We start from the raw sequence: 22582 nt of genomic DNA, 5'->3' as shown, positions 1-22582 counted from the left end.
TATATTTTAGTTAATGCTTGTCAGTACATTCGGCAGCACACTTTAACTATATTTCAAAGACAACAGTAGTAATTATAAAATTACTTATAAAGATGTACTTCTATTAAGGTGGGTCAAAAACAAAAGTTCAACTAAATGCATTAAATATAAATTTAAACTAATGCATTTTATCATGCCAAACGCCACCGGTGTCTCGTAACCAATCATGATGCATCTAATCTGCATATTCAAATGAGATTCAACAGCTACGACAGATATTAGATGTTCCACTAAAATGGAGCACAACATGGGGGCAAGTAAATAGACAATTTCATTTTTGTCTGGACTGTTCCTTTAAACTGTGACTGTGATAAATTGGGTTTTTAATGGTTTTGTACACTGCATTCACTTCCCCTCCCATTTCCCAAAGTGCCTTATCAAAAGCTCATTATGCATGGAATCCCAAAAAGGAAGTGGTTTCAAGTCTAAAGGACACTTCTTTTTATCTATTTGGCATTTAACTACCGCAGTTCACAGGAATAATGCAAATGAATGAAATGTGTTATCTCAAAATGAAACCAAACAGTGCATTTGACAAGTACTTCACCTGATGCCGGCCTGCTTTTCCAGTGTTTTAATACATACAAACTACCCTTCGGACCAACTGATGTTTTGATGGGTTTCGAATGACTCCATCTGTGGGGCTCGGCTAAAAACCACATGGTCTGAGCGGAGCAGATGACATGTGGAGGAAGACATCACACGTGTGACACGGACAACATCTCATATCTCAACACAAATAAAGCCCAGCCATCCACCATATCGTCCCATTCGACTCCTCCGGAGCGGCGAGCATCTTTACCCGGCTACACACGTATCCCGTTACAGCAGAATGCCTATGATCAGTTCTCTAAGTATGATTACATTTAAACGCAGGCTCTCCCAGCGTCAGCTCATGTGGTAGAAATAACATCTTTAACCAGGGTAAATACACACAGCACACGGTCCGTACCTCCTCTGTAACCGAGCCTTATTCAGAGGCTGGAAGGAGTTTACATTGAGAGGCCAGTTTCAAACAACTGATCTGCGCGACTGGGTTCAGGTTCAGGGTTCAGTGCCTTTGCTGCAAGTTTGGATAGAGAAAAAGGGTTTTCTGCACACATCTGCACTTTTAGAAAATATGACGAGTCTAAATGTAGCAACAAAGCCGTGATGACCCGAGCTGTCCGGAGAGATAAAGGAGCGGAGAGGTTTAGCAGGCTCTACTGAGGCCACATGGAAAGGTGTGGACACTGAGTATGGGGGGGAAGTTGTTTGGACTAGGGGCTTTTACCATGACGAGTGTGGGTTTTTTCATGGTCTTATGGGACAGAAGCAGAGCTTCCATCTGATCCACATGCCTGAGTTACTGAAAGTGTCTGACAGCACCCATTACTAAAACAGAGTCAATCTGGATACAACTTTGTGAAATACATAAGCATTTAAAAACAGATTCCACATTAAAGGCATCATCATTTACTATATTTGTATACTTTTTTTGTGATATAATCTAATATTTAAAGCAATATATACTGTGCTATATAGCAAATCTTAGCTGCTTGATTGCAAAATGTAACTATATTATCGCCCCGGCACTACACATCTGTTTGCATACAATATAATCACGAAAAACAATATATAATATCTAGCAAATCTTGGCTGCATGATTGTTTATATTGTCACAAAATGTAACTATATTATTCAGTTCTTTATATACAGGTGCATCTCAATAAATTAGAATGTTGTGGAAAAGTTCATTTATTTCAGTAATTCAACTCAAATTATGAAACTCATGTATTAAATAAATTCAATGCACACAAACTGAAGTAGTTTAAGTCTTTGTTTTTTTTAATTGTGATGATTTGGGCTCACGTTTAACAAAAACCCACCAAAAATGGAATATGGTGACATGCCAATTAGCTAATCAACTCAAAACACCTGCAAAGGTTTCCTGAGCCTTCAAAATGTTCTCTCTGTTTGGTTCACTAGGCTACACAATCATGGGGAAGACTGCTGATCTGACAGTTGTCCAGAAGACAATCACTGACACCCTTCACAAGGAGGGTAAGACACAAACATTCATTGCCAAAGAAGCTGGCTGTTCACTGAGTGCTGTATCCAAGCATGTTAACAGAAAGTTGAGTGGAAGGAAAAAGTGTGGAAGAAAAAGATGCACAACCCACCGAGAGAACCGTAGCCTTATGAGGATTGTCAAGCAAAATCAATTCAAGAATTTGAGTGAACTTCACAAGGAATGGACTGAGGCTGGGGTCAAGGCATCAAGAGCCACCACACACAGACGTGTCAAGGAATTTGGCTACAGTTGTCGTATTCCTCTTGTTAAGCCACTCCTGAACCACAAACAACGTCAGAGGCGTCTTACCTGTGCTAAAGGAGAAGAAGAACTGGACTGTTGCCCAGTGGTCCAAAGTCCTCTTTTCAGATGAGAGCAAGTTTTGTATTTCATTTGGAAACCAAGGTCCTAGAGTCTGGAGGAAGGGAGAAGCTCATAGCCCAAGTTGCTTGAAGTCCAGTGTTAAGTTTCCACAGTCTGTGATGATTTGGGGTGCAATGTCATCTGCTGGTGTTGGTCCATTGTGTTTTTGAAAACCAAAGTCACTGCACCCGTTTACCAAGAAATTTTGGATCACTTCATGCTTCCTTCTGCGGACCAGCTTTTTGAAGATGCTGATTTCATTTTCCAGCAGGATTTGGCACCTGCCCCCACTGCCAAAAGCACCAAAAGTTGGTTAAATGACCATGGTGTTGGTGTGCTTGACTGGCCAGCAAACTCACCAGACCTGAACCCCAGAGAGAATCTAAGGGGTACTGTCAACAGGAAAATGAGAAACAAGAGACCAAAAAATGCAGATGAGCTGAAGGCCACTGTCAAAGAAACCTGGGCTTCATACCACCTCAGCAGTGCCACAGACTGATCACCTCCATGCCACGACGAATTGAGGCAGTAATTAAAGCAAAAGGAGCCTCTACCAAGTATTGAGTACATGTACAGTAAATGAACATACTTTCCAGAAGGGCCAACAATTCACTAAAAATGTTTTTTTTTTTTTTTTATTGGTCTTATGAAGTATTCTAATTTGTTGAGATAGTGAATTGGTGGGTTTTTGTTAAATGTAATCCAAAATCATCACAATTAAAATAACCAAAGACTTAAACTACTTCAGTCTGTGTGCACTGAATTTATTTAATACACGAGTTTCACAATTTGAGTTGAATTACTGAAATAAATGAATTTTTCCATGACATTCGAATTGTATGTATGTATGTATATAATATATATACATATATATATATGTGTGTGTGTGTGTGTGTGTGTGTGTGTGTGTGTGGATACATACATATAGATATAATGTATATAATATAATAATATGATTTTCATTTTGTGTGTGTGTGTGTATATATATATGCTTTCTATATAAAGCTGGATATAGAAAACGCCCCCTGACCAAACACCACGAACAAGATGTCTGACAGAAACAAATGTTGCTGCTGAAGAACTTCACAGTTGTGGAGCCACACAACCAGGAAGACATCTGACAATCAGGAAGAAACACACACGCACAGGAGAACACATGTATGCAAACATAAATCATCCGCATGAGGGTTATCTCACCCTGACCTCCATATGCAGAAAACCAGTTGCTTGCACAGCTGGTGAGGCCACTGACTCACTGCAGCCCCGACAGATGCAAACATTACACATAATCCCCTATCATCAGAGCAAATGCTCTTTGTAGTTGCCACAGTCTTAATGTCTTGTGCAAAATGTTGCGTTAAACACACACACACACACACACACACACACACAAGTTAGAACTCAAAATAACATGCTAGCTAATAGGGATTTTTCTCATATTGTGATTCAGATGTTTTCCGCTGATAGACGGAGACATACGGACACAGACCTCTTGGAGGTGTGACTTACTGCATAAAAAGTGTGAATGCACAAACACACACTCACAAAACCCCACAGGCTGCAAGGCTTTATGTCTTGACGGTGCATATATCACTGGAGATTAGCAGAGGCATGCACTGCACAGCCAACAGATGCAGCAATTTGTCACTTTTTATCTCTTCCTATCTCTCTCTCTCTCTCACACACACACACACACACTTCCTCAAGCACATTAGCACAATTCTCTGTATGTATGTACTGTACATGTGGAAGAATTGACAATAAAGCAGACCTGACTTGACTTAAGTGTTTAGAACAGTGTGTGTGTGTGTGTGTGTGTGTGTGTGTGTGTGTGTGTGTGTGTGTGTGTGTGTGTGTGTGTGTGTGTGTGTGTGTGTGTGTGTGTGTGTGTGTGTGTGTGTGTGTGTTTGTCTGTATATGTGGAAAGGGGTGGAGCAAAAAGAACGCTTTATGATTTCATAAACCACAACTTGTTAGCCACAGAGATCAGAGACCACCAAGAGTCACACCAGACACATTGTTGGCCTCCATAGAAGATGAGCTGACACTGATTACAGCTCGAACATCTCGGTGACTAAGCAGAAGAGTGGATTTCCCACACATGCACTTGATCTGCATATCACCTGAGGAACTTAATTCATCCAAATAATGAAACATTTGCTGAAAATGTACTCACCCTTAGGCCATCCAAGATGTTGATGAGTTGGTTTCTTCATCAGAACAGATTTGGAGAAATGTAGCATCGCATCAGTGTCTCAGCAATAGATGCTCTGCAGTGGATGGGTGCCGTCAGAATGAGAGTCCAAACAGCTGATAAAAACATCTATTACTTTAAGTAAAAACATGGAGAATAACACATACTCGCTGCATTCAGCTCTGGAAAATCTGTTTGTAGAGTAACGTCTTTCTTTGTCTTCTGTGTCTTCAGCGCGGCCCTAAAAACATGGGCTTAAAATATCAGTGCAGACACAACAGCTGAACAAAGAAAGACAAGACGCCAGGTGAGCTATAGCTGAGCCAGGCAAGCTCAACTATCCATGCCTGTTTTTGACATTTAGCACTGGGTTTCTGTAGGCCACTGCAAATCAGAAGGACAGCAGGAAAGAAAGCGATTGAGAAGTCAGGGCATTTATCTTCACATACATCTTCACTACTAAAGCCCACGGATGTTTCTGCCTATTTTTAGTGGTTATTCTCATTTATTTCAAAATCATTCAAAAGATTAAGCAAGCAACTGTGACTGATAGTGTTAACAACCCCAAAAACGCATCTGTCTTTCTGGACACAGAGAACTAATGCCCTTGGCAGACAAGCTAGCTGGTATGAGCACGTACTTCTCATCTCAGATTCATGCTGAAACAACAAATGTGATCTAGGCTGAAGTTTTACTCTGCCTAATCTTCTTTCGGAGGTACAGAGGTTATTACGGCCCCTTTTCAGTGTTCAGTTCAGTATTTCAGCATGTTTTATTGTGCATAAAACATTAGAAAAAAATTTGAATAGATTTTTGGGAAGGAAAAAAAACAGTACCACTGTTTTCACAAATATATTGTGCAGCACAACTGTTGTCAACATTGATAATAATCAGAAATGTTTCTCGAGCAGCAAATCAGCATATTTTCATGATTTCTGAAGATCATGTGATACTGAAGACTGGAGTAATGATGCTGAAAATACAGCTGCGCATCACAGAAATAAATTACATTTTACAATATATTCACATAGAAAACAGTTATTTAAAATTGTACAAGTATTTGACAATATTATTGATTTTACTGTATATTTGATCAAATAAATGCAGCCTTGATGAGCAGAAGAGACTTCTTGCAAACACATAAAAAATTGTAACTGCTTGTACAAAACTGTTGAATATTAGTGTCCCATTCATTTTCTCCATTGGCATTATAAAAATGTATTTACTCGCCATTAACCAGCTCTGAGATAAATCAAAATACTGCACATTTTCATTTAAAACAAAAAAGTATATAAAAAAATAAATAAATAAAAACTGAACTTGTCAGAATGAACTATAATCCCTAGGAGCACTGCCAATGACAATATCAAATCAGAAACAGTTATACAATATAAAACTCTTAATATAATTACACACAATTATTTATTTATTTTATTTTATCTGTTTATTTATTTATTTATTTTGTGCGTTCCAGTTGCCATGGTAATAATGAGAAATTAATGCATCTCGCTTGAGGATTATGGGTAGTGTAGTCTTTCACTGGGAATTTAAAGGGGTCATATGATGCGATTTCAACTCTTCCTTTCTCTTTGGAGTGTTACAAGCTCTTGGTGCATAAAGAAGATCTGTAAAGTTGCAAAGACTAAAGTCTCAAATCCAAAGAGATATTCTTTATAAAAGTTAAGAGTCAACCACACCCTCCTAAAACACCTCGTTTAAACACACCATCATATGTCTACGTGACTGTGTGGGAAGATTTGCATAACACCGCCCAAATGTTCATGCAAAGAAATAAGGCATAACTTTGATTCTCGCTGTAGTATTGTTGTTGCCGCCGCCATGTCGCATAGATGTTGTGTTTCATTGTGAAAGTGTAAACTACTTTTTTTGGCCTTCCAAAAGAGGACGATATCCACTTCATCATGCCTGGAGCTGATCCGTGTTGGTCGCTGAGGAAATACATCAACTTTGCACTGTGGATCGCCGGATCGGCTTTCACTGTGGACGAGTCAAGCCCGGGGTCATCACGTGTGGTTGCCGCAAGCCCACCATCCGCTCCTTCAATGAATCCGCCGGCGGCGCCATTCTCAAGCCCACCATGTGTGACGCTGTGTGTTTCGTTGTGAAACTACTTTGTTTGGCCTTCCAAAAGAGGACACAACTAGAAATCAGTGGTTAAGTTGTATTTACAACACTGTTCCAGAACAGTTCAACCCAAATATTCAGATGTGTGCAACACATTTAATGGAGGACTGTTTCCTGAACCTGCAGAGTAACCTACAGTACAATGTCTCTGTGCTCAAAGGCTGTTTCTATAAAGTGGGGCAGTTCCAACTTTGCAAGGACAGTCTGGCGCATCTGACTCACAGACTGTAAGTACGTTTACATATTTAAAGAATTTTCCAATGATGATTCAAATGCGAGTTTTGAGCAGTAGAGTAGACTTGTTGTTTGTTGTTTCTCAGATCACAAATGCAGACATGGTTTTATGTTTACGCAGCGCGATACACAACACAACGCGTAAAAACACAGTGTAAGTCATTATAATCAGTAATTATATCCCCACTGGATGCAACAAATTATTTATTGGTATTGTCTGGTCATGCCGGGAGACGTCATCACAGTATGGTGAGGGGCGTAACATTTCCATCACACGCTTGAGGTATTCAGCCAATCACAACGCATTGGATGAATGATGAGCTTTCAGAACGATGAGCTTTGTAAAAATCAATGCGTTTCAGAAAGGCGGGGCATAGAGGAGAAACAATAATGTACAGTATGTGGAAAATAATGTGGTTTTTGAACCTTAAACCATATAATCACATTGCATTACACCAAATACACAACATAATGTTCTTTTTAGCAACGTCATATGACCCTTTTAAAAGAAGAAGTAGTGCATATTAGGTCTGTTTTGAATAATGCATACATTATTTCTTCCAAAAAAAAAAAAAAAAAAATTCTCTATAGCTAAATTAAACAGGATTTTTACTTCCAGAACCTCACTGCTGCGCTCTATTGATTTGCATCATCTCCATGAACTTTCTCACTTTCCCATCCTTCTGTTTTCTTGCTGCTTTTGCTCTCGTTCTTGCTCAGACCAACGGACTCCCATTTCTGACCTCAGTCTTGCTTTCTTATGTTTGTAATTTTGCCTCTTTACAAGCACAACAAGACCAAAACAACATTTGGTCTCCAGATTTACCTCCCTTATGATTTTCTCATCTGCAGCCTCGTCAGAGCGCCTCCTTGATTATCTCGTCCATGCTTGAACACCACTGAAAAAAAGAGCAACCAAAGACACGGTTGAGAAATTGGAGAGAAGACGATTACTCAACCAACAAGTAGTTGCGTATGGAACGGGATATCCTTTCACAGGTCAGTGCTTTAAAGCTGGCAAAAATCTGCTATGTTATTAAATCTCATTTAAGAACAGACACCACAATCAGAAAGCATCTGATAGTAATAAAGGAGCAGTGGAAAAAGCTGAATGTGTTGGAGACTGAAATAATAAGTGTGCTTCACGAACAGAAAATCGACCCGCTCTGTGTCGAAAAATATTCTAATCAACGACTGCAACTTGATCATTTTCATTGCTCCAATAATGACAAGCATGTCAGAATAATATTTAAGAGCTCATTCTCTGATTGATCCAACAGAGTCATTAATTCTGAAGACAGCAGGGATCATCGGCTTTGCCATATTTATTTCCTGTGTGAAATGTACTGAAGTTGTATTTAATTTGGAACAATTCACACTTTCATTATGCAATTCTTTTTTTTCTTCTTTTTTTATTCCAGTGGTCAAAATATGCTATCACATTTAATACAGATTCACTGATTCAAGCGTTATCATTGTCAATTTAATTACTGCAAAAAAATGTTTGTTAATATATCAGCTGATTACATCACAAGAATGTGCATTTCCAAACCATTCACTAGCACCTATGCAAAGCTGAGATATCAAAGCAAGACGACAGAGAGAAATATACAGTAAATACATTTTACACTTTAAGAGTCTTCCAAAAATATTAGGACACTGGTAAAACAACTACTACATTATAAAATTATACTGTATACTGTGTGCGGGGGAAAAAAAATCTTAATGGCATCATAGGGGAAAGATTTTTGAATAACACAGAATGTAGTTACAACATCAGCCACTAGGGTAGATGCCTTAAGTAGACAAATATACACGCAAACACATGCATATGCATGTGAATCCATGGCACCCCCAAGGATTCCCTCCCTCAAGACCCTGATGATGTAATTCTCATTTGTCATAATGATTGACAGTTAAGAGTGAGTTTGGGATGAGTGACAATCTCTCATTTAGCTCGGTTGAGTTTCGCCCCACGTGTACAACCCCCCTCCCAATCCTTCTAACAGGACATCGCCCATTCAGGAAGGGGGTGGATGCCAGTCCCAATTCATCAGTCAGTGAAAGGGGTGTCTGATGGAGAGCTAGGGGGTCCTTTCAGTCCAGTGAGAGCGGGTGAGAAAAAGGTCATCTGCTTCTGACTTACAAAATGAGACATGATCCAAAAGCCTGACATATGGCTGACAGAAGACCGGGGAATGATAAATACAACACCAATCATGAAATATCTTTCTAAATATTTTGGAAAAAAAAATGTAAAGGGATATTCTGTTGCATCTGGTTCACTGATAAACCTTTACTTTGAGGAAAGTGTTTCTGATATTTGAGGAAATAATGCAATCCAGAAGTTTCTATGGCCCCATGTCCTCTGCACAGAAATGTCACACACACAGTTTCCAGAAACAGAAAAGATTAGGCATGTTCCCAAATTGGCTTTTACAGAGCCTGTGTCTGTGTATGCATGTTTGCAAGGACTAGTTATCCATTTAGATTATAGATGGACGAACTAGTAGGAAGATGATGGACATAGTGAAGACCTGGCAAACAGACTGCTGCGAGACCCAGTGCGACTCTTTCTCTCTCTCGTGTACATATGCACATACATCTGTTCCCCATTAACACATTAAATGCCTCAAAGGTGTTTGAAAACACTGTGGTGATCACTTTCATCTTGAAATAATATGTGGCTTTGATTGTGCCAAATTCAAATTTATAGTGTGTACGCATCACAGAGATTTAATTCAGAAAAGATACCATGATAGAAAGCATCTAAATGTTGGAAAATCTCATTGCGTTGAATCAGATGCATCTTGAATGTAAACTCATACAGTGTGTGAATGTCCTTACAGATTGTTTCACACATCATAGTTTGACAGGTAGTGTTCCTTGAAGATTCTGTGACAGCATTTGTCAAATGTCAGATTCTAGCATGAGTTATGAAGGCCACCTAAAGCTATGTGACATTCAGTGCTTGTGGACTTTTATGGTTGCTATGGTGAGGAGAAAGAACAATGCAACCGGACAACAGTGATCTGTCATAGGGGTTAATGTAAAGGACCAGAAAGAGGACCTGAAGATTTCACACCCATCATCAGTAACAAGAACGATCGAGTGCTATGAGTGGTCATTAATCAAAATCACATCTCCATCAATCTATCTGTCCATCCATCCAACCGCCCATTCCACATCCATCAAACTCACTTTCTTCTCCAAAACTTCTCCTTCCCTATGTGTTGCACTGTCCACAAATAGTTATTGAATTTGACAGAACATTAGGCACAATGCTGTATCACCTCCCACTGATCTCACATTCATCATTGTCAGCTTTGCTAAATGCACGCGCTTGTCAATTATGTGATAGTGGAACTCCTACACGCTAGAAAAAAAAAAAAAAAAAAACATTTGGATGAAATGAGTGACAATTTCACACGTCAAAAGAAATTACAAGACAGACCTCTAAGCACCAACAGAGAATTTTCCTTTGTGTGTGTTTGTGAAATGGCGTTTCGTGTGATGAATGAGGAGCTGCCTTGGGAGTTGATCCATCAGGGCCCCAGACAGTCCCGACAGGCCCACATGCTGAGGCCCACATTCTCACTGACCACCCTCAGAGAGGTGGGCCACGCTATTGACAGGAAATGACCTCAGCAGCTACCCTCTCAATTATGGTCATATCCATTATAATTGGCTTTTATAGCATGGCATCATCACTCCAGACATAACGACAGATGCACTTCAGCCAGATTAGCTACTGTCGTTGAAACAGATGGTCTAAGATGTGTGTTGCTTATATCCTTTTTGATAGAACTATTAAAGACATTGCTTATTGTACATCATAAACTTAAAACACTAAAAACATTATTTAAGAGCATGCACGCTTTCAGATATGTTAAAAGAATGCAGTTTATCACATATTGAAAATGTACCTCTTGGTTAATCATTAGAGCACATGATGCTCCAATGGCCTTTTCTTCTCTCTGAGCCTAAAATGCACAGATAATCTATTCAAACAATCAGAGAGATGGTCAGAAAACAATTGGAAAACCATTAGAGAAGGAAATGAGGTCAATACCCTACGGTTTTAATGAGGATGGCAATATGATTATGGTTTGTGTTTTTTTCTTTTTTTTATAGCTTAATAGTGAGGCCGGATGACAGTATACTCTGTTCAGTCAAGCATGAGCACTCCCATCTGCTAGTATGTGATTACTGCTTTATGCTGTGCCCTGACACTTCCACATTATCTCATTTTCAAAACACAACCCCCAAATCTCTCACACACCTGTGATTGCTGCAGATCACATGCCTTGGTTGAATACTGTACTGTAACTCTAGTAGAGGAGATCTGGAGCTGGAGTTCAGCAGAGTCCTCTTCCTCAACTCTGGCATCCCGTTGTCTCTTCATATTGCTGTTCTCCTGTCACTTTCTTCATAACCTCTTGAGCAGTGTCTTTGTTCATAAGTGGGCCTCCTTCAGCACTCCTGCAGGGGATTACTGCGGGGAACTACCGGGAGTGAACACTGATCGTTTCCTTCACTCTCCCAGAATTCCATTCCCATCTAATTGAAACGGGTTCAGAAACCATCACAGGCCATAGAGGATATGTGTACCCCCAACTCCATCACTTCTTCAAAAACGCCCCAGCGCGGAAGACGTCATGCCAGCCAACAGCCAACTGATCACTTCCATATGCTCTTGTTGTCAGGTTGGACCCAGACGTGCCCCTTTCCTTCTGACTTACGCACATGGATACTTCCACACACACGTACACACTCCTCATCCCCCTTTCACCACAAGCCAGTGGAAATAAGAGTACTCTGGGAGCTTCCTGTGCACTTCGTATTCTCCTACTACAGATGAAGGCTATTTAGGAGAGCCCCAACAGTTAAGGGCTGCCTTGTGGCTAAAGTCATTATCGTGGATGTTTTGTTACCATTATTGAGATTATCAGGTATGTACAGTGGATATTAAACAAAAGAAACCTTATCTGCCACCCCAGACCCAAGTCTTAATCCAGGATGGTCTTCTAGGCTGTGCTTTCCCATGACAAAACACCAATATTCCCTGTGCAAACAAACGGAGAGGCCTTCGCCTGCTTCTGCTCAAGATCCCCTTGACGGCAAATAATCACCACCATATACCTCACCCTTAATCAAAACACCCCTACAGACTGACAATGGTAGATCCCTGCTTGCTTTGAGGACACCCCACTACTCTCCAGGCTTTGAGGAAAAAAGGTTAACGGTAGGGGGAGAAGGACTGAGGATTATCAAAGGAGACTGAGAGAATTCCATGTGTTGGTTTAAGAGAGGGACTGCCGACTCGTCTGTATTAAGAAACGATGTTTCCAGCATTTTGTGCATTCAGATGAAAAAGAGATGGAGGACATAGAAACAAAGACGTATATCCCCCAACACCAGGCCACCAAATACACCTGTAATTATGAAGATGTGTAGAAGAAACCCTCCACCCAGCGGTTCATTTGTTTCCCATCTGCACAGCAGCACCTCTTTTGGCCTCTGGATTTTGCTCCTATGCAGCAGACATAAATTTTAAGGTTTAGCACTGTCAGATTATGATTATGAGGAAATCTTGGGAAGCAGCCACCACCTCAGCCTTTCATCTAACCATCTGACCATGTGGTTCTTCAGTTACTTCAATGGTTAAGTCACATTCTGATCGAGTGGAAAAGGGAAAAGACCCTTTTATTTTGAGCTCTTGCGTCAGCAGTCACAAAGTATCCCGTCATGATTTGTGAAGCTACGGCTGGCAACAGCCAAAGAAGTTGCTGGCTTACAGGCAGCAGAGATTAACTTTAGAGTCTAAAATTATGCTGGAGCACACCCAATGTTACCTTATCAAACCAAAAAGTCTGAAACTAAGTATACAAACTGTATAGAGTCATATAGTCAACTGTGCTCCAATAAAAATGACCTACAATAAAAATGTAACAAACCCATATCATGTATTAACACCACATAACGTTGAGACTTCATACCATGGAGATCTTTCAAATTGGCTCAGAGTATCAGAGGTGAAAGCCAGTCACTTGTTACGGTCCCTAATACCAGACCTTCACCACAGTTCAGTGGTCTGGCAATTACCTCCATATTGAGGAATCAACTCATCTGGACTTACTCTACATACAGTGATACAACATCTTTGAATCCAGTGGGGGATAAGGTTTCACAGAGCTCATTTGCAAGAGAGGTTCCACTGCCAAGAGAGAAAGTAGTTGAGTCGGATGCTGAAGCCAGCAATGATTTTAATAGGAAACATCCGTATATGCCAGCCGTTCACCAACATTACACTAATTGCGCTGTTCTGAAATCATTGTCTTGAGCAACACTGCGATTAGGAAGGCAGAGGAAGAGAGTGCGGGAGCTCGTGCAGAATCACAAATGTGAATTATTAGTTGGGGAGGGGTGCTGTGTTTCCGAAGCATGCAGGATGATGTGGGAGAGAAATAAACTGACTGGAGGGGTGCTGAAAGCAGCAGAAGGGAACAAAGTTAGGGAGAGCTGATGGAGACCTTGTAGATAAACACAGGCCGAACTTACGTTTGGGTCAGTTTGTGTACCTTTGTGGTTTTGGATGCTCTGTGCAACCCAGTCTACACTCCTCAGCCAGGTTCCAAGTCAGCTAAATCAGTCGGCGGTTTGGGATCTCACATCATTACCATTTTGAACAGCCTATAAAAGAATTCGAAATGGACGTCTTGAGAATAATAAAGAGCAAAGGGAAACAAATGCCATCAAGGAAAAAAGCTGTGAAAGAGTCCAACGTATAAAAACCTTTTACATGAAGATGTGAAAAAGATGTGAAGATTAGGTTGGATAGAGACTTGTGAGATTAAGTAGTCAAACAAAGACAAGATTAAGACCCCAAAAACCATGTCAGATGATGTCATTCTCCAGTGTCTTCTCACCTTGTGAAGTTTCATGGTCCAGAAATGGCGCTTTGACTTTCTGCGGTGCCGAAGCCGGATCTGGGGCTCTGTTAGCCACGACTCCAACCAGAGTCCTCACTTCTCCCCAGGTGTGTGGCAGAAGAACTGAGGGTTTTGGGCTCATCATATGGTTCTTATCCTTCTATTTGCCATTAGCATTGGACTGCAGCCCTGACACTTACTCTCTGATCTGCAGTTGATCCGACTCCAAAGGCCGTAGGGGCTTAAGAGCAGAACATGGGCTCTGCCTGGTAATGAGTTTGATGGTGTGGGGGGTCCACTATAACGGTTCTTCCTTACCTGCAAGCTCCTCATAATAAAGGTGCAAATTAGGAAAAGTTGCAGATCACCATGCACATATCCATGTCATGTGGAAGAATGCACTGTTTTACTGTGATACAATTGCCTGATATTCTCTGAAACCACTTTTACCCAGACCTCCTGTAGGGTTCACAGAAAACCATTCAGAACACCGATTTAGTCAAACTACTCGATCAGATAATTTTTGTCAATAGGTTAAAATGAATCACTGAAAATATCTGACTCAAAAGAACAATTTATTTACAAAATTGGACATGAGTAAAATGCATAGTTGCAAGTGCGCGAAGAGGACTGAGCAACACTACAGTAGGTGAAAAGAAAGAAAATGTGAATTACCTCAGATTGTGGTACAACAGCAGATGCCTGAATATCAGAATGTTCTTGGAGTGTTCAGGGTTAAGGGGCAGTTCCCAGAGGCCTGGGGCTGATAAAGCCATCTGACAGCATCTTGGACAAGGGGATTACATCTGCTTCGCATTTCCACCATGTCAGAACCCATACTATCTTTGCTTTGGCTTGTTTGCAACTCATTGGCTCAATCATATTTCCATTGTTGTAATGATATTTAATGGCATGTAACTACATCTGTGCTAATGCTATGACTAGTCATACTGGTGTCATCAATTCTTCTACTGAGACCACCATTCAATTGAAGCTAATAAAGCAGCATGAATACGATACACTTGGGGTTAACCATCTAAAATACAGATAATTATGCTAAGGTCTGAACACCCTGCATGCCTTTCAGGATGATTTATAGTTCACTTACAACTCTTTCGAGAGAATACATTTTTTGGCTCCCTTCTTGTGCTGAATGAGGCACTTAACAGTAGTGAATGTACTGACAAACTGACCAATAGTGACACTGTATTTTGTTATTTTCTCAGCCCCTCTTCTGTATGTAATTGCTAAAATAGAGTTGACTGCCCCTTGCTGCTGCTGTGCGTCAGACTGCCTCTGCAACCTCAATGGTTTTAGACACTGTTGGCTCAGCCCATATGGAGCCACTTCACACAAGGGTAAGCCTAAGCCAGATCTATGCTCAGAAGACACAGCACCAGCCCAGCCACAGACAGTAACTGAGGTGGCATCCTAGTAATGGTCTGCTGGCTACCACCACATCGTTGCCAAGAAGTCATTGCAAAGCACTAAGACTAAGAAAATAAGATAGACCATGTTTTGGTCCTTTATTAATTATTTCCAAACTCTTGGGAGATTTTCAGTTGCAGTGATAACAGCTGGAGTAACAGAGCAGATGGGACTGACTTTATGAAATATTAACTACTGCAGTTTCTCAGTTCAGTCAAATTTGTAAATGTGCAAAGTCACATCTTAAAAATAGAACATGATATCATTGCATTGCATTGCAAGTCTAAGGCACTCCCTAATATGTAATTTATTTCTGTGCTGTTGTTTGCTTTAAGAGGAAGTGACTGTGAAAATTATTAACAGGCAATTCTGGTTGAACACATGAATTTGCAACAAATTTGTATGCACACTCTGATAAGGTCAAGTATGAAACCTAGTATTTCCAACTGCATCGCATTTAAAAAAAAAAATCATACTTCCTGTTCACATGACCTTCTCTTATGTGCAGCACCCCTGCCCCTTAGTCTGAATAATCATCCCCATCTCAGAACATTATCTTTCACAGGTATAGTTCAGCCAAAAATGAAGAATGCTTGGGGTCCAAACAACACTGGACCCCACTGACTTTCATTTTATGGACCAACAGAGAACAAAGAAGGTCAAACAGGTTTGAAACTACATGAGGGTGAGTAAAGCATTTTTGGGAGCACTATCCCTTTAAGTCCTGCCATTATGAATGATCAATATTTGTCAATAACTTTTTCCATCCTGCATGTTTACAGCTCTAGCATGTAGCAGTGTGGTGAACGGCAAGGCTCTTGGCTGAATCCAATGTCTTGGCCACTGTCTCTGTTTTTATAGGCTGATTAAGTCAGGCTTTTGTTTCCAGGGTCACCAACATATTTCCCATAATCCCAACACGAGGCTGAGCTAACCAGCTAACAAGGTAACGACGGAAACACTCTGACGCTTGCGCTTAGCATGCATCCAGACCGAGCAAAGGTCCGTTGTGCAAGAATCAGGCAAACCCGGCTCTCTCGGGGTGCGTTCTCGCCACTTTGGTCTCTGCAGTGTGCTTAAGGAAGCATGTGTGTCCACTCAAGTGGAGAACATCATAAAACATGGATAAAATGGTGTAAGAACAGTGGAAACCATTGGTGTCCCTTACCAATAGCTGAATACCAAAGTAAAGCGACCCAAAGTGCTCCACCCCAAAAATGGGTTCCATATTTTAGCAAAACATCTAATTTCATGGGTGGGTGGGAAGGGGGTGGGTGTCTTTGCATGTGTGCAAGTTTGTGCATGTGCCAGTTTAGATGCATTAGCTGTCATATTTTCCTTTCTTGAAGAAAACAACTTTATTTGTGCGATGAGGCAGGAGCAAAGTGTACCTTTTCTTTAGGAGTCTGAGTGGTGTGACGCTCCACAAACCACACAGTTGTCATCACTTCCTGGCACTTCACCTAGAGCTCTTCCAAGCCCACTTTCCCAACACGCCTTGTCCAATGCTTGCCACTGCCATTGATTGAACGCAAAAACCATTATGGCCTGGCTTTGGCGGAAAGACATTAGAATAGGCAGTCTTGGGAAATGGCAAATCAAATCAGCCTGGCAGCCACCACTCTGCCACTTCCCATACAGTAAGTATGCGCCCCCTCACCCAACACATACCCAGTCAAAACAGTGAGCTCAATGCTTGGCGTAGGTGTCCGTGGGTACGGGACTCCCCTGGAACTGTCAGGTTTGTCCACTGGGCTCAAGCAGCAGAACTGAAATCCTGAGTATGGCCAGGGCCCGGCCCACTCTTTCCATTGCCACCACTCAACACAGAGCATGTTAAAAACAAGTTGATCGCTGGAGAAAACAAACTGCACAGAGATGCATTGTTCACAGGCCCGCTCTGTCATGAAAGAAAGGTCTGGGAAATAGGAGCTGTCTCCATTGAGGTTCCACTGTTAGTGCACATGATGCAAGCGGGCCAGATTCCACAGCATTGATAACATCATTGATTAAGAGCACTTGGAGAACCTGAGGAAAAACAAGCAGTCATTATACTAACTAGGCAGCTTTCCTATTTGTTCAAGCTGATGATGCACTTTCTGCAACAAAACTCTTCGTTTATCACATCTGTTGTATAAACCCGGTTCAACAAATTACAGGAACCTCAAATTTATGTCGACTCAATGTTTACAAAAGATGACATAATATAAAAAAACAATTTAATCAGGTGGAGTCATTGCTTAGTGTATACACCTTTATACAAAATACCTGAAGAACACGTGGGTTTTTATTAATGTACTTTTAAATGTACTTCTGATTCCTATTGCTCTATGGCTTTGATTTTTTTTTTCTTCTTTTTCAGATTCATACTGTATATATGTCATATGCTCAACTTTTAATGTTATTAAAAATTACAGTCAACCTATGATGCAATACACTGATTAGAGTTGAACAATCCATAAATTTGCTGCCAGCTGTAATTTGCAGGCCAAAGACAAATTACTAGTGTGCTGGTGACAAGTGATCTCTACATGAATGCTGCATTAGTACTGCCTCAAAATTGCTCTTTAATAATAAAAATAAAAAATGTCAAAAGTTATAGTACATGTGATTTTTATAAATGCAAATGCAGATATAGGATTTGGAATCATCTCTCAAATGCTTTCCTTCTGAAGCACTAAATGCGGTAGTGTATCAGGGCAATAGATAAACTAAGAAATTGGACCATGTTACACACCCAAACATTCATACGCAACCACATAATTCATATAATATACATTACACATAACGTAAGGCGAATTTGTGGTGAGCTGTATCACATGTAACTCAGACGCTGGTGGCTTCTTTCGCCATAATAAGCTTCTCTTATACATTTTGTTTCCCCCTCTTACTCTATTATTACCAAAACTGACAACCAATGTGACCACTACTGTATAAATCCCTAGCAAATTCTTTGTACCACTCCTTTAATTCAGTTTGATCTCCAGTTTTGACATTTTACAAAAGCATTGGTTTGCATATAGATTTTCACAGAGTTCTCGTGGAAATTCCCCCTTCTGTCTGTCAGGCTGTGTGTACAGATGACTGAGTGGTATGACGGCCAATGGGAAATTCAAAATTAGACGTATGTGCGTGTGGGTGGATGGCAGTGCAGACGGATACATTTTAATGTTCCCTTTTTTTCCCCATGCAATATCACCCTTGTGGGTACAAAATGCAGTGCCAGACTGTATCTCACGTTCTCACACTTCAGTTTTCACACCTGCCTATAATAAAAACAAAATGTATGACATTACAGTGCTGCAAAGGAGGCTAAGAAAATCTGCAGCTAAAATTAATTAATTTAATTAGTGGAGATCCAACATATATCACTTATATATAGCAGGCAGTGGTTTGCATCATATGTGAAAGATGTGGTTGTGATGTGACATTATACTGTAGGTCCTGGGCTGTTTTTCAGTTCAGTCCATCCCCTTTTGCCAAACCACACTTACAGAGATCAGGCAGTGCAGAATGAGTAAGTGAGATGTGACGCAACAGCCAAAGACTTCAGTCGGCATGGGCACACAGACGACAACTAAAAACAACATCACAGAACACATCAGACAGGCAGATAAACTTAAAATGGATTTCTGTGGATTGCAGACGTCCTGTATTTAAATGGGTTCGATTCTCAAGTGCCTGCCAAATGGATAAACGCAGAACTATATTTAAACTTGATTTACTTTTTGTATAGTACTTTGATTTTTCCACAATACTTTGAATTATCTTCATTTGGGTGCTTTTCTCAGCCAATACTGATCTGCACAATTAATTTGCATGTAGTTTCATTTTTTTCTATTACCTTTTTTAATCAAGTTCTAATCAAACAAACACCAATGAGCAATAAAAGGCAGGAGCGGGGCTTATTGAATGCAAGCAGAGAATTTAAACCTAGAACTGACATGCGTTTTTGGTGATCACAAAACTGGGTTTGTAAATTTCCCAAGTCACCCGATTTACTGAACACAAATGTTCCATGGATTATCCGACTGGAATACACCCGGAATCTCCTGTTTCTCTCCCTAAATCCTCACTGGCGTCTCTCTCCTAGTCTGTATTCGCAGGGGAGCTTTAAAACCTTTTTTTCCCACTCTTCACTTCTAATCTGCATTAGCATCCTTTACTGTGGGAAACACAATCGACCAGATACCTTACTTTCTATCTGTCAAAATGACAGAAAACATTTGGAATGGTTTTAAAATTTGATAAATGATGGAAATGTTCGGTTAACACAACCTCTAATGTAATACGCAAGTGCTGTTTTCCATTTTGCATGTTCGCATGTCAATGCCAGATGTAAAGCGGGCCACTGAGACAAGTTTGAGTTTGGAGTTTTTGACTACTAACAGAATTAACTGAGGCTTTTATTGTTGTACTTACACACACAGCATTGCCAAGAGGTTCTTTCTGTGCTGTCAATAAACAAACTCAATCGTAACTGATTTTGAACTTAAGCACTCCACTTCTTCATACTGTCTTTTTCCTCTCTCTCTGCTGCTTTTCTCTTGGACGGAGATTAGGGACAGAAGTCAGATGGAAAAGTGCCCCCTTTTAAAGTGCATTCTCAAACTGCACTCCAAATTGGTTTCCCTCGACAGGACTTCCCAGTGCATGTGTGAACATTAAACATCAGTGGCAGGCCGGCTCTGATCCACTGGCACTGCTTGTCACTCCCAGCACTGGCAGGCCTGAGCATCCCAATCAAGACGCGGTTGTTTTGGACCGCTCTCCCGTGTGCAGTTAACCCAACATTCCCTGGGCAACTGACAAACTGCCAATCTCCCATGCCATTGCATAAGCTTTCCAATGCTCTGACGCAGACATGAACGCTAAATATGCGATTCTGCTCTGGCTTCCTCCGTCATTCATCCCTGCACTGTCATTCATGCACTCTTAAACACAGGCCTGGTTTGTTCACTGCCTGATTGCATTAAGCAAATAAGTTTGGGTGAAGATTTATAAGAGTATGTAATTACATAGGAGCCCTACCAAAATGTAGTCAGTTAAACTAAGTAGCCAAAACAATAACCCTTGGAGACAGCCGAGATATATAAATCAACAAACAATTTGGAAAAATTGTTTCTCAAAAAGGAACATTCTGTCATTATTTACTTCACGCAACTCTAAATCCATATTTCTTTCCAACTTGAATGGAAAACACACTTTTTTTTTTTTTTTTTTTTTTTACTTATTTAAAAAAATAAATAAATAGAAAAGTCTGAAATGACATGATGATGAATTTTCATTTCTGGGTGAACTATCCCTTTAAGGAAAGCCAAAGCTACAGATTTTAAGCAGGGAGACTTAAAAAGAAGATGGGAATCAGTCCCACGGAGAGAAAAAGATAGGGACAGGAAAAGAAGGAGGATATGGAGTGCTAAAGCGAGAATTGATAAAGCCATACAAACTCGCAGAGCAGTCAGGGTTAAAAGAGTTACAAAAACACTGCGCTGACTATAGGTGAGCGTCTGTAGAAAGATAATGGCAGACGTATTTTGGCACTCACTGAAAAAAAAGACATGAGTGGGAATACAATTACAGAAGGAATTTTTCAATCTTTCACTGTCTAGAAGTCAGGATTCTGCAGTGGAGCAGTGCTATACAACTTAGAATAGATGGCAAGGTGGTTTATAACAATCTAGTGGTTAGCATATCCATCTATTTCAGTTAGGGCTGCAGCGAATGAATGATAAATAAAGAATGAAAATGATCTATAGTGATTCTTATTATCAATTAGTTGTGTTTACATGGAAAATATCCACCACTTTGCACTAGTGAGTAACACATTTCTGTGAACGAAACACATCTGAAATATAGCAGAGGACACAGAGTGAGCAGCTGCAGGAAAGTGCATGACCTAAATCGTCCTAAACATGAATATGTTTTATATTAAACACTAAACAAAAGCGGGGTCCGTCAGGTGCTTAAATAGATGCGTGTCCTGTTTAACGCATTTGAGATGTGTTTTCCTCAGTCCACAACTTTCATTTTATGTAATATTCTTATATGTAGATGTTCCAAAAGTTGTGTGAATATTTCCATTTTGGATCAAGACCTGTCCTGAAAGAAAGCAAGACTTATTTAAACGGATGGCCGTCAAACAAACAGAGCAAAAATTTAGACTTTGCTGTTAATTATGCATTTTTCAGACAAGCAACTGTGTATGTTTAGTCTGTGCTTTTGGTTTATTATCGTGAGTTTTAAAATGTAATATTTATATTTGAACCATTTTGGGCACATAATGCAAAATATTTGGCCTCATAAATAAATTTTTCAGTTTACACACAGTTTGGAGGACAAACAAAATTCGACTTTTTAAATCAAGTGAATCAAAGACATAATCAACACTTTAAGTGATTATCTTAATCAGCGAGTACAGTCATGTCACATCTAGTTTTCACAACTCAGCTTTAATAGGATCACAACCTCAGAGCATACAATTAATGTCTACAGTTCACATACAAATGCTACCATGCTAGCTAATGCTAAAACCACACACAATCAAGCTACATTGGGCCGTCAGAATGAGTTGTTTCTGTTGTAAGTGTAAGAAATAAATCCATCAAAAGGTTTTAACTTTAAAACAGTCACATCCGGCTGAAATACACTGATCTGGCCACAAGATGTTAACTGATGGACTGGAGTGCTGTGGATTACTTGTGGATTATTGTAATGTTTTAATCAGCTGTTTGGACTCTCATTCTGACGGCACCCATTCACTGCAGATGACCCACCGGTGATGTGATGCAACATTTCTCCAAATATGGTGAAGAAACAAACTCATCTGCATCTGATAAGCGATAAAAATGATGCTATTACCTGACATACATCACTGATGTACTAATCAGTTACTTTTTCCCAGGTAACAAAAATATTGTAGGAGATTATTTAGAAATGTTTCTAAAACACTGAAATGTTCAGTTTTCTTGTGATTAGAATGTTAAAGGTTACAAAAATGTTTCTTACAACATTCTACTGTTTTTTGTTTTTGTTTAGTTTTTAACCAAAAATATAACATTGTTTGAATGCTTATTTTAAATACTCCAGTCAAGATTAGAATGCTATTTAAAGGTTACAAAAACATTTCTTAGAATGTTAAACTACAAATAACATCAGTATTACAACTTTACAAAAATGTGATGTTCACAGAAC

The sequence above is a fragment of the Cyprinus carpio genome, chromosome A12 (assembly GCF_018340385.1).
Source record: "Cyprinus carpio isolate SPL01 chromosome A12, ASM1834038v1, whole genome shotgun sequence".
Taxonomy (NCBI): domain Eukaryota; kingdom Metazoa; phylum Chordata; class Actinopteri; order Cypriniformes; family Cyprinidae; genus Cyprinus; species Cyprinus carpio.
Note: the sequence above shows the minus strand (reverse complement) of the source record.